Source organism: Triticum urartu, chromosome 3A (assembly GCF_056163025.1).
Source record: "Triticum urartu cultivar PI428250 chromosome 3A, HENAU_Tu73, whole genome shotgun sequence".
Classification (NCBI taxonomy): Eukaryota; Viridiplantae; Streptophyta; class Magnoliopsida; order Poales; family Poaceae; genus Triticum; species Triticum urartu.
In genome coordinates this window covers 726,487,485-726,502,403 of record NC_141875.1, presented here as the reverse complement: position 1 = coordinate 726,502,403, position 14,919 = coordinate 726,487,485, and the positions used below count along the sequence as shown (strand labels likewise).

The 14,919-nt window shown below is 44.6% G+C and overlaps 1 pseudogene; it reads left to right on the top strand.

Annotated features, from left to right (window-relative positions):
• The first annotated feature begins 3,670 nt into the window (after positions 1-3,670).
• On the top strand, positions 3,671-5,027 carry LOC125547316 (uncharacterized; annotated as a pseudogene).
• Positions 5,028-14,919: the final 9,892 nt, after the last annotated feature.

The following is a 14,919-nucleotide window of genomic DNA, read 5'->3' as shown; positions in this document are numbered from 1 at the left end:
AGCTTTGGAGGGGTTTTGGAGGTCACGTGGAGCACATTTTTCATGTCCATAGTTTCACATAATAAAAGTGCCCCGATTAATCAACTAACATGCATAATAGTCCAGAAATCATTATAACACCAATACCACAGACCAAATAACTTTAAATTTGAATTTTGTCTCAAACTTGAATAGTATTACACAAATACACATCATATCAAAGTAAAAACACCATTACACAAATTCAGGAAAGGTTTTATTACTACAACATAGTAGCAATACACAAGTTTCAACAATTTTTCAATTCTGCTTCTTCCTACCACTCGATTTCTTCTTCTTCTTTTTTACCAATTCTTGTTTTTGGTTGTACAACACCCAGTTCACTCAAGCTCTTGATTTTCTTCATTGGACTGCCTGGAACACAAGCTTCATTTCGCACCACAACAGTTGTAGTATCATCGGACCCAATATCACCAGTTGGCAACACAACTTCCACTATAGGCTCAGTTGGCACCACATTAGCTGGAATATCTTTAGTTGGCAACTCAAATTTCAACATAGGCTCAGCTTGCACAACATCAGCTGGAATATCTTCAGAGGTACCCATATCTCCAGTTGGCACCACAACATCAAAATCTTTCTCATCTTGCAGCAGCACATCCAACTCTTGCTCATTTTGCACCACACCATCCAAGTCTGGTTGAATGTGTATTGTTTCACCAAAACTTCTCTTTCTTCTAGAGCCATTGCCTCTTGCTTTTTTCTTTGGCCAACACTCTTCAACAACAAGGGGCTCACCTGCACGCTTCCTCCTAAAAAGATAAAGCATGTCAACTGGTTAGTGATAGAAAAATGCAACAAAATAGTAAACAATGCAAACATATGCCCACATACTTTGGCCTTTCAGGAGTGTAACAACATTTGGGAGATCCAACTCGGTGCCCAAGTTGCTGGCACAACTTGCATCTAGTTTTGTTACCTTTTTGGGACCTTTTTGGCTTTGCATCCTTCTTTCCCTTGCCCATTTTACTACTCCCACCTTTCTCAAACCATGCCTTGAATCTACTCCCTTTAGGCCTGCCAGCCTTTCTTTTTCTTAGGGGAGGACACATGGAAAATTCAATTTCCACTTCAGGCCACTGAGACTGATCTGTAAGTGCTGGAATTGGAGTTGCATCTGCAGCCTTGAATCTTGCTACTGAGTAATATTCGTGCAAATATGGGTGCATTTTTATCTTCGTTCGGGAGGCCAAGAAAAATATGGCATGATCACATGGTTTCCCAGTGTGCAGCCACTCCAAACAAGTGCAATCATGCATTTTAGTGTTAACAACATGCCTTCTACCAGTTTTGGTATCTCTACTCCAGCACCCCACACAGAAGATTTTTCAACAAATAAATGTGTAAGATTTCCGCTCCTGTTGACCACCTATTGTATCACTGCAGGAAGCTTATCCCCTTGTAGACAATCACCAATCCTTCTTCTCAATTCCCACAAGCACATGATCATGATCCTGATTTGGTCAACCATGTCATGCACATGCAAATTTTTTAACTGCTTCACCTTGTTGTTAAAACTTTCTGCCAAGTTGTTGTTGATATGATCACACTTGATGGCAGTGTTAAATCCTGACCTATACCATAGTAGAGAATGGTAGGTGTTCACCCATGGACCAAACTCAGGGCATGCTGGCATTATCTTACCAAGATGATATGAATTTGTCTGTTTAGTATAAGATCTTACTGCTGGCCACATGCGACCAAATTCTTCCCCTCTGAATTTTTTGATCAAATTCATCCACATATGGCCGAAGCACTCCCTCTGCCCACAATGGGGGAAAACATTCTTCACTGCGTTTTCTAGCCCTTTGCATGCATCTGTGTGGACTACCAAAGGTGACACTAGCTCTATGCATCTTTTCAACTGCGTCATGAACCATGTCCATGGGACCTCTATCTCTGACTGAAATAAGCCAATAGCAACAGGGAACATCCAATTGTGTCCATCCAAAGCATTGCAAGCTGCCAATTGACCATTACAGTTGCCAGTCAAAAATGATGAGTCTATGCTCAAATATGGACGACACCCTGCCTTGAAGCCATCAATGCAAGGCTTTAAAGCCATAAAAAACTTAGAGAAAATGACTCTTTCATTCTCTGTTACCTTAGTATCTATCTCCACAACACTGCCAGGTGACCTCTTCTCCACCTCTGCTTTGAATTTATAAAGCATCCTAAAAGTATTTGCCCAGTCACCATATAATTGTTTCATTGCCCTTTGTTTTGCCTTCCACACCGTGTTATACTTCACCTTAATGGGGTATTGCTTTTGCAAGTCTACTTTAAGTTTCTTTGCAGTAGTGTTTGGTTTCTTGGCTAGAATATGAGTGATCTTTTCTACAATCCAAAGTTGTGATGTCATGGTTGATACTCTCTGTGAACTTGTAATACAAGTATGTTGGTGAGGGATTTGCTTCATCCTAATGGTACTTCCATCAGGTTGGCGTATAGCAGATATGTACCACTTGCAAGTCTTGACACTTCCATAAAAACCTCTACATCTTGCATAAAACTTCTTTCTACCAGTCCACTTAGTCTTGGCATCAAACTCATGTTTGACTGCATAAGTCTTGAAACACATCCTAAACTCATCCATGTTTGGGAACAAATTCCCCACTGCAATAACATGGTTTTCCTTGTCATACACATTTAACAACTCATCATCATGTGCATCATCTACATCATCTGCAGCATCTTCCATCAGCTGTCCATCCACATCTTCAGTTCTATCTCTGTTAGCATCAGTATCAGTAGGCATACTAGATTCACCATCCTTCTCCTCCTTATCTTCATCAGCTACTCGAATGCCAAAAAAATCGCCATCTCAGTGTCATCCATTGGTGCAATGACTAAATCAATTAGGTCATTGGAATTCTACTGAATTCCAATCAACAGAAACAACCCTTCCAACACCATCAGAGCCCTCTTCTACATCACCCCCCTTAGGTAATACTGTCACTTCACCTGTACACATGGGCATTATCTGCCTCTTTGAAACCCAATCATCATCTACCATCTGTGAAGCTAATAACTTTCAGGGCACATATCCAACCTTAGATTCTGATTTCAGATCAACAAGCTCTGCATGAAACATAGTATGTTTGGTTGTCCAGCCATCTTGTCGATCGATTTCATCAACCATGTCTTCATCATCCTCAATTCTCACATACTCTCCTTCCCAATTATCAAAGCGTAACAATGCTACCGCTTGCTCTAGACCCCAAAAAATGCTCTCCCCCATTTTTTCCACCACATTCTTCACGGCCTTCTCTTCCATGCTCTGCAGTTCTTGTGGATCAATCTCTACAAAATCAATCTCCCACTTCACAATTGTCTCTCTCTCTATGTCCCGCATGCTACCATCACCTAGCTTTGCCTTAGAAGGAAGGAATTCCACAGTGAATTCGAACGTCCGAGCAACATCCCCCTTGTTTCGGGGCAGTGTGAGGTGAGCTAGCAGAAGCAGACGAGGCACAAATCGCATAGCTTGGAAAGGATGCACATTAAGGGATTACCTAGTCGATGTTGTTGTCTCTGGCGGCTCCATCACGGCCAGCCCACCCCCCTCCCACCCACCCAAATCTAGATCAAATCGACCAAAAATACCAAAAACAGAGGGAAACAGAGGGGGATGCGGTGAGATCCAGCTCGACACGGAGGGGAACGGGACAGGGTTCCGGATTCACTCACCACAACCGCCGCTCAGCTCAGCAAAAGCAGTTGCGAGGGAGGCGGGTGCCGTAGGGTCGTACGTCGGTTTCTGTTTGAGACAGGGGAATGGGACGAGCGGCCGCTGGTCGGGGTGGCCTAGATGGAGATTGCGCGGAGCATGCTGATCAACCACATGAGGTGCTGACACTGGGCGACCGGCTGTGGTGGGTGGACCTGGCCTGGGGTGCCTGCTCCGTCGACCCCTTTAGCGACCGGCCGGAGGGTTGCTTCGGCGAGCTACCGTGCTGCCTGCTTCTGATTCCCCGGTGCTGAGGCTGAGCAGGTACCGACACATGGGGGTCAGCGAGGGGAAGTTGCGGTACGTCCAAGTGTCCAATAGAGACGACAGGTTGAGCATGATCGTTTCGTTTCGCTAGATGAGGAGACCTATAGCTGGGGGCTGGATCACGCAGCTGAAATTACAGATCGGTGCGACCGTTGCCTTGTTCAAATTGCTGCCATACATCCATTCAAAGTCAACCTTGTGTACCTCCAACATGGTGGTGCTATCATTGCCATGGACCTGGCTACGGGGAAGGAGATTTGGAGGAGTTCCCTTCCAAACGAAATTTTCTTAGAAAAATTGGTCCGCAATAGTTCTCTTGTTCCTTGCGCGCTCCCAACATGGCTTGCCACGAGCCATATCCCTTCTGCAGGCACATATAAGCTTCATACACTTGACACAGAATCATCCAATCCAAAGTGTTGTTGGAGGGCTGAAGATAAAAGGTTCCATGTAGCTCAACCTACAAAGGAACTTTACCAAGTGTACTGCCCTATAATTGTTAGAGTACACATGGTTTAGTTTCTTAATCTACACAAATTGCATTGTATTGAAGTATCTGAAGGGATTGTCAATATCTTACACATTGCGGTTTAATAGTTGCGCACATTAATTTTCTGAATTATAAATTGGCCATTGTTAGCAGTGTTTTAACCTTTTTAGAATATTAAGAGGTGGAATTTGGCATTGCTAGAGAATCTGATGTATTTTATTGATTGCATTGGTTATGAGAATGTCTATCATGTAACCAAAATTGCTTTGCCGATCTAATTACTGTCGGCATACAAATATGCAATCATCTTGTTACATGCCTAAATGTTGTTTTCCAATTCAAGTCTTGACGTAACGACGACACATATACTACTCTTGTTGCTCTTTGTCATTTTTATTTAAGTTCGTGTATCTATTAATTGAAGGAACCCTTTCAAGCAACAAGTCCTATTGCAAAAGGATGACTTTGGCAGACATGCTGGTTCGTGTAGACAAATGCTAGACAAACTGACGGTGACAGCTAACTTATCTCCGGTACTCTCTTAACTTCTTAAGTAACTCTTTCTTGTTTGGTAATCCTTCTTGTTTGTTTGCTATGTTGTCATATCCTGTTATTTTTTGTGGCATGATGCTGCACTTCTCCCACACTGCCCATAAAATGTGTTACTTGCACAAACAATAAAGTATTGGTCATTTTCGAAGCTGAAATGTCTAGCGGAAATTACGGAGGCCTCGCTGAGGCGACCCGAAGGAGACCGGAGATCGGATCTAGCTTTTGGGGAATGTAGTAATTTCAAAAAATTTCCTATGCACACGCAAGATCATGGTGATGCATAGCAACGAGAGGAGAGAGTGTTGTCCATGTACCCTCGTAGACCGAAAGCGGAAGCGTTAGCACAACACGGTTGATGTAGTTGTATGTCTTCACGATCCGACCAATCAAGTACCGAACGTACGACACCTCCGAGTTCAGCACACGTTCAGCCCGATGACGTCCCTCGAACTCCAATCCAGCCGAGTGTTGAGGGAGAGTTTCGTCAGCACGAAGCCGTGGTGACGATGATGATGTTCTACCGACGCAGCGCTTCGCCTAAGCACCGCTACAGTATTATCGAGGTGGACTATGGTGGAGGGGGGCACCGCACACGGCTAAAAGATCAAACTGATCATTTGTTGTGTATCTAGGGTGCCCCCTGCCCCTGTATATAAAGGAGGAAGGGGGGTGCAGCCGGCCAGGAGAGAGGGCGCGCCAGGAGGAGTCCTACTCCTACTGGGAGTAGGACTCCCCCCTTTTCCTAGTTGGATTAGGAGTTGGGAGGGGGAAAGAGGAGGGAGAGAGGAAGGAAGGGGGGTGCCGCCCCCCTATCCTTGTCCTATTCGGACTAGGGGGAGGGGCGTGCGGCCCAGCCCTGGCCGCCTCTCCTCTTCTCTGTAAAGGCCCATTAAGGCCCATTAACCTCCCGGGGGGTTCCGGTAACCTCCCAGTACTCCGGTAAAATCCCGATTTCACCCGGAACACTTCCGATATCCAAACATAGGCTTCCAATATATCAATATTCATGTCTCGACCATTTCGAGACTCCTTGTCATGTCCGTGATCACATCCGGGACTCCGAACAACCTTCGGTACATCAAAACATATAAACTCATAATATAACTGTCATCGAAACGTTAAGCATGCGGACCCTACGGGTTCGAGAACTATGTAGACATGGCCGAGACACATCTCCGGTCAATAACCAATAGCCGAACCTGGATGCTCATATTGATTCCCACATATTCTACGAAGATCTTTATCGGTCAGACCGCATAACAACATACGTTGTTCCCTTTGTCATCGATATGTTACTTGCCCGAGATTCGATCGTTGGTATCTCAATACCTAGTTTCAATCTCATTACCGGCAAGTCTCTTTACTCATTTCGTAATACATCATCCTGCAACCAACTCATTAGTTGCAATGCTTGCAAGGCTTAAGTGATGTGCCACTACAAGAAATATGTCAACTTGTGACCACCACTATTGGTCACTGAATGGTCACAAATTTCCATTTGTGACCTTTTTGTGACCAAAAACATAAGGTCAAAAGCCGGCCGTCGTAAACTGACTATAGCGACCTTTCTTCTGGAATGGTCGTAGACGTTTATGACCAAAATACGTCTACTGTGGCGTTTTGGTCACTAGCAACCTCCCCAGGCCACATAGGCATCCAGCGTGGCAATCTGACGTGGCACAAGATTCAGCCCAGTCCAATTAGGTTTTCTACATGGGCCTAGCCCAACAATTCGGCCTTTTTAATATATTTTTTTTGCTGTGCTTTTATTAGCTACATGGGTCTGGCCCAACAATTCAGCCTTTGATTTCTTTGCATGGCCCTTTTAACAGCAGGTTTTCTTTTTGATCATGTATTTTTCTGGGCCATTTCTTTGTTGGGCCTCTCATGTTTTTCCCTAAAAAATAATTGTCCAATATTACTTGGGCCTAGCCTAGTTCTGAAAAAATTGATCCAATCCAAAAAAATATTATGCCATTGACATTACAACACATCACACCACAAGCTATCTTGGGCCTAGCCCAGTTTTGATACATTTTCAAAGCAACGCTGAGGCTGGCTGGCTGAGCCTAACGCTAAGCCTAAGCTATTCCAACCTACTACTGCGAGAAGTTTTTACATGGCGCTACTGCATTTGCATGGCGCTGCTGCATTTGCATTTACATGAAAAAAATAGAACTAGCCTATCTGGTACTTCACAGCAACCAAACATGTAATCTGCTTAATGGAAAGATTTCTTCTCCAAGTCCCGCTTCTCCCTTAGCAATGACAAGCTGATGCAAAACATCTAAGCATTCAAAAGAGAACAAAAAGAAAACATCTGAGCTCCTTCAACAGCGATCAAATGTCGGACTCATGGACAGACATAGTCAGGACTGGGCTGACAGAAATACAACATGCCTTCCACAGTCGCCCTGTTACATGAATCGGCTGAGAAGAATCAGAAAAACTGGAGCCAATATAATATGAACATTCCATTCAAAAAAGTAGTAAAGGAGTAAAGGACAATTCTTTATATAATGATAAACAGATTTCAGCTAGTACCAAGCTTTTTTAGCCGAGCTAGTTAAAATGAGATATTCATACAAGACAATAGAGACTATATGAATATGCATGGCACAAGTGCAGGTCCTGGTTACTGGCTACACATGTAACACCAATAAATGGATAGAACAATAACGGGAACAACTCCAGATTACACACAAAGCTCTATCGATAGTGCCAGCTATGGATAAAATCATGCACACTCCCAACAGAACTCAGTCACACAGTATAATTCCGACTATAATATAACCAGAGAACTAAAGATTCTACATACATAGAACTCAACTAATAAGTGAGAATGATCTGATTGTATGCAAACAATCTTGTTTTATTTGTTTATATTACTAAAACAGACATATCTTCCTTTATGTGAAGAAGTCTGCTTCCTTCTTTAGTTAGTAGTAATCGTTCCATGCAAATCAACTGTGTGTGTATGCTTGATCATGGTCTAGAGATTACACGCATAGAGGAACAGAATCCTAAACAAAATAGTATCAAACAACGGTGGGTGCTCAACCTATTTACCATACACAAGCAACACTTAAATCATAGCATGTGCATATACTTGTGTCACATCAGGTGGTTCAGAATGTACTCAACATAATCTAATAAAAAGGATTGGGAGCAGAGGGAGGGGGAGGTGGAGATGGACGTGCTACCTATTGCTGCGGTGGTGCCTCTTGGTGGTCGTGCTTGAGCTCCTCCTGAAGCTGCTCACTAACCTGCAAGACAAACAAGACCATGAGTGAGCTGCAACACAGGCACATACATTAAGTGAAGATAAGGAGAAGAACCTGTAAGAAGAGAGGTGCTCTGTCCTCTGTCCGTGCCCGTCCTCCTCCTCCGTGCCGATGTCAAACAACCTCCGCTCGTCGCTTGCGAGCACCATGCGCCCTGGTTGGCCATGACACCCTTGTCCTCTGCTGCACGGATGAAAACCAAAGAATCAGTACAGCTACACTGGCACATAATACATACATGGTTCAGTTGAGATCTACTAAACTACATCATCACAGGAACGACGAGCAGTTTTAGATCTTAAAAACTAATGTTCCATGCATAGTCTTAGTGCTCCATCAAAGAATCAACTAAATTTTCTCTCCAGCATACAAACAAAGTTTAGGGAAAACCAAACATGAACAAGAACTTATTTGTGCAGGACACATAGCTATTTCATAAGCATGATCTAATCTAGAAAGGCAAGATCAGCAGGCAAGGCAAATACTTAGCCAAACATGTGCACGTTGACCTTGTCAATAATAGTACTACTAGAAGTAATTAATCTGAGCATGGATCTAACCGACAACATCACAGAGACCATCTGAGCACTACACCATGAACAAAGCCAGCTAATTTGATTCACTAGTACACATTTAGCACACCGTCAGGCTTTATGGATCAAAATAATTTGATGTAAACACGATAGCTAGCTGGTACCAGTAGCGAGCTCCTGTTCTTGTGCTGACAGTGACGCATAACCAGCAGTCATATTCAGGGCGTGTGTGTGCCCAAACAGGAAAGAAATCATCACCACTTATGAGTACATGACTAAACGAAACGCCCAAAAGGTGGTGTCCCCATCACATAGCCAAGAAGATGAGACTGAACATGTCAGGTGGCACCGCGAACGCCATTGTTGGAGCTCAGAGAGAAATCGTCGTCCGAGGCAGACGGGAGCAAGCTCCCGCTACTGTTGAAGCTTATGGTGTTGACAACACCCTTGTGCTTCCGCAGCCTCCTGTTCTGGATGCCCAGTGAGTGCACAAAGTCCTGCACGGCAAGCCAAACAGAAGCTCAATTTTACCATCGACTCGAATGAAAAGAAAAAGGCCCTGCTGATAATATCCTATGATAGATCGGGTTGGACATCATACGACCGCTTGATTAGTTAGCGCTGTTTGATTTCAGTATGCGAACCCGCCTTCGGCATTTCTACAAGAGGGTACTGAATATTAACTGAACATTCCATGGCACAAATTCTCCAAAACAAGACCCACTGACTTGGCATCTCTTTATTTTTTTTCTCAAAATAAAAATAAAAATCTGCAGACTGACTTGGGGTTGGAGAGACTGACCAAGCCTAGATGAGAATCAGATCAACCGCGCAGCAGCTCTCTGCTAGAGCTGGCAACGCGCCAGCGCCTAATGCTGCTAGATTTGAAGGTCGAATGGGTGGCTCGGGCAGAGTGGGAGAATTGGGAGGGGGACGGACCTCAGAGGCCCTGACGGCGCTGGCGAAGCGCCTGGGCGGGAGGCGGCAGTCCTCGCGCGCCCGCATCCCTGCCACCCGCTCCCGCTCTGCAGCATCCCCTCCTCCCTCCTCCGGCAGCATCCCCTCCTCCTCGAGGGCTCCTCCTCCTCCTCTGCCGGTGCTGCCACTGGGTGGTTCCTATTTGACACTCGCGTGCATGTTCGAACCATAGCCACCTCCGTCTTCATCTTCAAGGGCATCACTTGACCGCACACACACACGCATCACACATACGCATAACGCCTCGCGAAATCTTGAGCGAATCGAACGGGGGTAGAGAAGATCTAGCGACTCACCAGCCCGGGGGCTTGGTCGGGCAGCGCCATGCCTAGCTTGGACCCCATGTGTTTAGATGCGCACGCCGGCGAGCCAGCCGGCCACGACGCCATGGCTGCTGGGCGGCGGAGGACCTGCCGGGAGGAAGGACCTGTCGATCTGGATCTGGATCTGAGTCGAGTGGGAGAGAGAGGAGGGGAGGAGGATATGAGGTGGGGAGGGGAGGTGTGGCAGAGGTGGGTGGTGGTGAGGGGAGGTGTGGCAGAGGTGGGTGGCGGCGAGGGAAGGTGTGGGTGGCGGCTACGGCGCGGGGCGGCGAAGCGAGAGGTTGGAGAGGAAGGAGGAGGCAGCGGGGAGGGGGTTGCGGTGGATCTGGCCGGAGGCAGGGGAGGGGGTTGAGGCCGGCGGCGAGTGGCTGTGGATGGCGGCGAGGGGAGGGGAGGGATCTGGATCGGGGAACACTAGGGTTCGCTGCGCGGGGGAGAGAGAGGAGTGGTGTGCGGGGAGAGAGGAGCTAGCAATGGGTGGGTGTGCGTGGGTGAGAGGGTGAGGGGGTGTGGGCCGTTGGATATGAGGGTATCCGACGGTCTCTGATGCTTGATCCGCGTGACATGCTCATAAACCAATCAGAACAAAGTATAAGTTTTGACGACGTTATGACCATCTAAATTGGTCTTACGATTAAAATAGGCGGCTGCTACCAGTCAGCCAGATGATTTTGTCTACAAAACATCTGCGGTGTGCCAAGAGCTCCAATGCAGCACCACAGTGCCCGACGAAGCTCCATTGCAATGTCGGGGAGCTCCAACGCAGCACCACCCCTTCTCTTTTTATGACAATGTTTAAGTACGGTTCCCTCGAATAACTAGATGTAGTTTCATACTAGGTGGGATTTTTGTCGGTTCACTAGTAAGCCGGTCAAATTTTAACTACAGTTACCTCATATTTTGTTCAAATGATATCATATTTTGCACAAGTTTACATCTTGGATTTGCAAACAATATTGACAAAGGGAGTTTTTATTTCCTTTGCATGAAAAATCAATTTTCCATTTTCCGAGTGCCCGAAATGAGTTCTTTTGTGAAGGACCTACCATATATTTGTTGCAAAATTAGACAAAATCAATTTTCTAAAATACTAGGACAAATTTAATGCATGGTTGACCAAATGGTTGGGTGTCAAAAGTTTCGATCCACCTCCCGTGAAAAAGACAAATTCCTGCCGATTTAGTAGGGAGCGGGTCAAATTTGAACTACAGCTGTCTCATAGTTTGCTCTTTATTTTTTCCAAAAATCATTTCTAGGTACATAAGTATCTATTTAATCAGAGAAACATCAAAAGTTTTCCAAGATTCAACCACTAGCTACGAACGGTCAAGCCCGCCGTTTTGACCGCATTTTGAAACGGGCATAAAAAATTCAAAAAAAATCAAAAAACTGGAAAACCTTCGCATTGTGTCATTATATGTGACCAAGTTTCCAGGGAAAATAATAAACTTGTAATACTACAATTATTTTAAAAAAGTGTTCTCAGAAATGAGCTATCATGCGTGAAGATTCATGGCTTTCAAGCCAAATGATCAATCTTATGGCCACATTCATGGCATAGTTTGTTCAAATGATCTCATGTTGTGCACAAGGGTGCATATTGGAATTCCAAACAATGTTTCCTAAGGGAGTTTTTATTTTCTTTGCACGGAAAATTCATTTTCCATTTTCTGAGTCCTCGAAAGTAGGTTTTTTGTGAAGGACCTCCCAAATAATTGTTGTAAAATTGGACCAAATCATTTTTCTAAAATACTAGGCCATATTTAATGCAAAATTGACAAAATGGTTGGGTGTAAAAAGTTTTGATCCACCTCTCGTGAAAAGGACAAATTCCGGCCGATTCAGCTAGAAGCGGGTCAAATTTGAACTGCAGTTGCCTCATAGTTTGCTATTTATTTTTTCCAAAAATCATTTCTAGGTACATAAGTACCTATTTAATCAGAGAAACACCAAAAAAATTCCAAGATTCAACCACTAGCTAGGAACGGTCATTCCCGCCGTTTTGACCGCATTTTGAAACGGGCATAAAAAATTCAAAAAAAATAATTGGGAAACCTTCGCATTGTGTCATTATATGTGGCCAAGTTCCCAGGAAAAATAACAAACTTGTAATACGGCAATTATTTTAAAAAAGTGTTCTCAGAAACGACCTATCACGTGTGGAGATCAATGGCTTTCCTGCCAAATGATCAATCTTATGGTCACATTCATGGCATAGTTTGTTCAAATGATCTCATATTGTGCACCAGGGTGCATATTGGAATGGCAAACAATGTTGCCTAAGAAAGTTTTCATTTTCTTTGGACGAAAAAACCATTTTCCATTTTTTGAGTGCCCAAAAGGAGGTTTTTTTTTGTGAAGGACCTCCCAAATAATTGTTGCAAAATTGGACCAAATCATTTTTCTAAAATACTAGGCCATATTTAATGCACAATTGACAAAATGGATGGGTGTAAAAAGTTTTGATCCACCTCTCGTGAAAAAGACAAATTTCCGCCAATTCAGCTGGAAGCGGGTCAAATTTGAACTGCAGCTGTCTCATAGTTTGCTATTTATTTTTTCCAAAAATCATTTCTAGGTACATAAGTACCTATTTAATCAGAGAAACACCAAAAAAATTCGAAGGTTGAACCACTAGCTAGGAATGGTCATTCCCGCCGTTTTGACCGCATTTTGACACTACAAGAAATCTGTTAATCCATGACGGATTTCTGGTGACGTTCTTGAAAACCATCACAGATACAGCGCCGGTCCATCCGAGTTGTCACAGAAATCGTCACGGATCAACAGGATGCGAATGGCCACTAAAATGGTGCCCCATCATGACGGACAATGAAAGACTGTCATGGAAACTGTCATGGACAGACCATGTGGACCTAAGCCGGACCGTCACCGATGGCTCATGCTGATGTGGCATGTATCCGGTGTGATGCGTATGCTGAATCCTGATTGGTCAATCCGCCCTTCTCGCGGATCGCGTATCACAACCGTCCACTCCCTCAGATCGCACGGTAGGCACATGGCCCAACGGTGGTTGACCGGCTCCACCACCGCTGCTCCCCATCTTCTTCTCCATCCTCCGTCCCCCAATTCAATCCTATCCATCTCCCTCTCCCTCGTCCGCCGCCACCACCGGCAACCTCGGTGCCCATCTCCCTAACCGCCACCGCCCCCACCTCTGCCCCATCCACCGCTCTCACCTTCTCTCCTTAAACTAGGCGGCCCCCAGAACGAGCAGGCCGAGGCGCTTCCCGATTTGTTGCGCTGCTTCCAGATCCGCCAAGCAGCGCCAGAGGTCGGCTCCTTCTCCGCGTTGTTCTGCGCCAAGGTTGGCCTCCCCTTCCTTTTCCGCGTGGTCCATGGCGCTAACCCCGGACGGTACCGCCTCTCCGATTCCCAATCCCACCCCTAAATCGATGGATGGATCTCCATGGCTGATGTGTTTTCCTACTACTTTGGTTGGTCGCAGGTGAGGCACTCAATACCATGGCCGGATGGAGGTTGGGCGATTTCCTTCCCTGACCTCACGGCCTAGCCACTCCACCGCGAGCTTCTCGCCCCCAGGTTGTTATTCCCCTGCTCGCTCCCTCCCTCTTCCTCTCTATGGATTGGTTGCTGCTGCATGCTTGCTGCTCAAGTACCAGTCATATCTTACGTTGGTGCTTCTGTTGTGTGGATTTGTTGATATTATTGATATTGCTTAGCTAGTGTGGATGACTGGATGTGGGTGCGTGAATGTGCTCAACATATTAGAATATTTTTCAAATAAAAATAACAATTAGTGCTCAAGTAATAATTTATGGGTTGAGTTCTGCGCATAGTTAAATGTAGTAGCAGCATACAGTTTTCACTGTGCACACTGCCGAGCATGCATTTTTGTATGTAGAAATCTCAAATCTTTGTAACACAACACTTGCTGGCATTGGGTAAATGACTTGCCTTCCATTAACTACAGTCTTGCATTTTTATAAAAAGAAAAAAAATTATCTCTTGCGTGCAAGTGTACTCTGTGAGATAGTAATGCATTCACGTGTATGTGTAGTTCATTGGGCCTGTAGCTCACTAGTTTGTGTTTCCTCTGTAATGTTTACCTCTGCTATCATGATGATACTTCTTGTTCAAAGAATTAGTATTTTAAAATTTTAGTGTCCACCTAACATCAGTACCTTGGAATATACTGCCTGTTGGAAGGATCATTTTATATCCTGAACATTTGCTATTGGAGCTGCTCTTTAGCTACATAGCTACATAATATCAAATTTGACTTGAACTTATATGTTTATATTACATGGCAAGTTGATTGTGTAGCCTATGTACAGAAGCTCAGGTGTAGATAAGTTCAGAAAGATGTCTCGTTTGGCAAGAGTGTGATGAAGTAATGTGGAATTGCTCTGAACCTTTCATACATTTATGTGTGGAATCTGTTATTAATCTGTACAACATCAGCACTAACACTTTAATGGTATCGATTCAGTATCTTAACTATTGGGCCACCAGTCAGCCATTAATCTTTGTCCGTACAACATCAACAGTGAAACTTTTATATTATTGATTCAATATCTCTACAACATCAGTACTGCCGAGCATGTATATTTTTTCCTGTAGAAACAACTTCTTCCAATAACTACAATCTTGCACTTTTCTAGAAAAATAATCTGATCTCTTGTGTGCACATGTTCTCTGCGATACTAATACATCCATGTGTATGGGTACTACTGGGGCC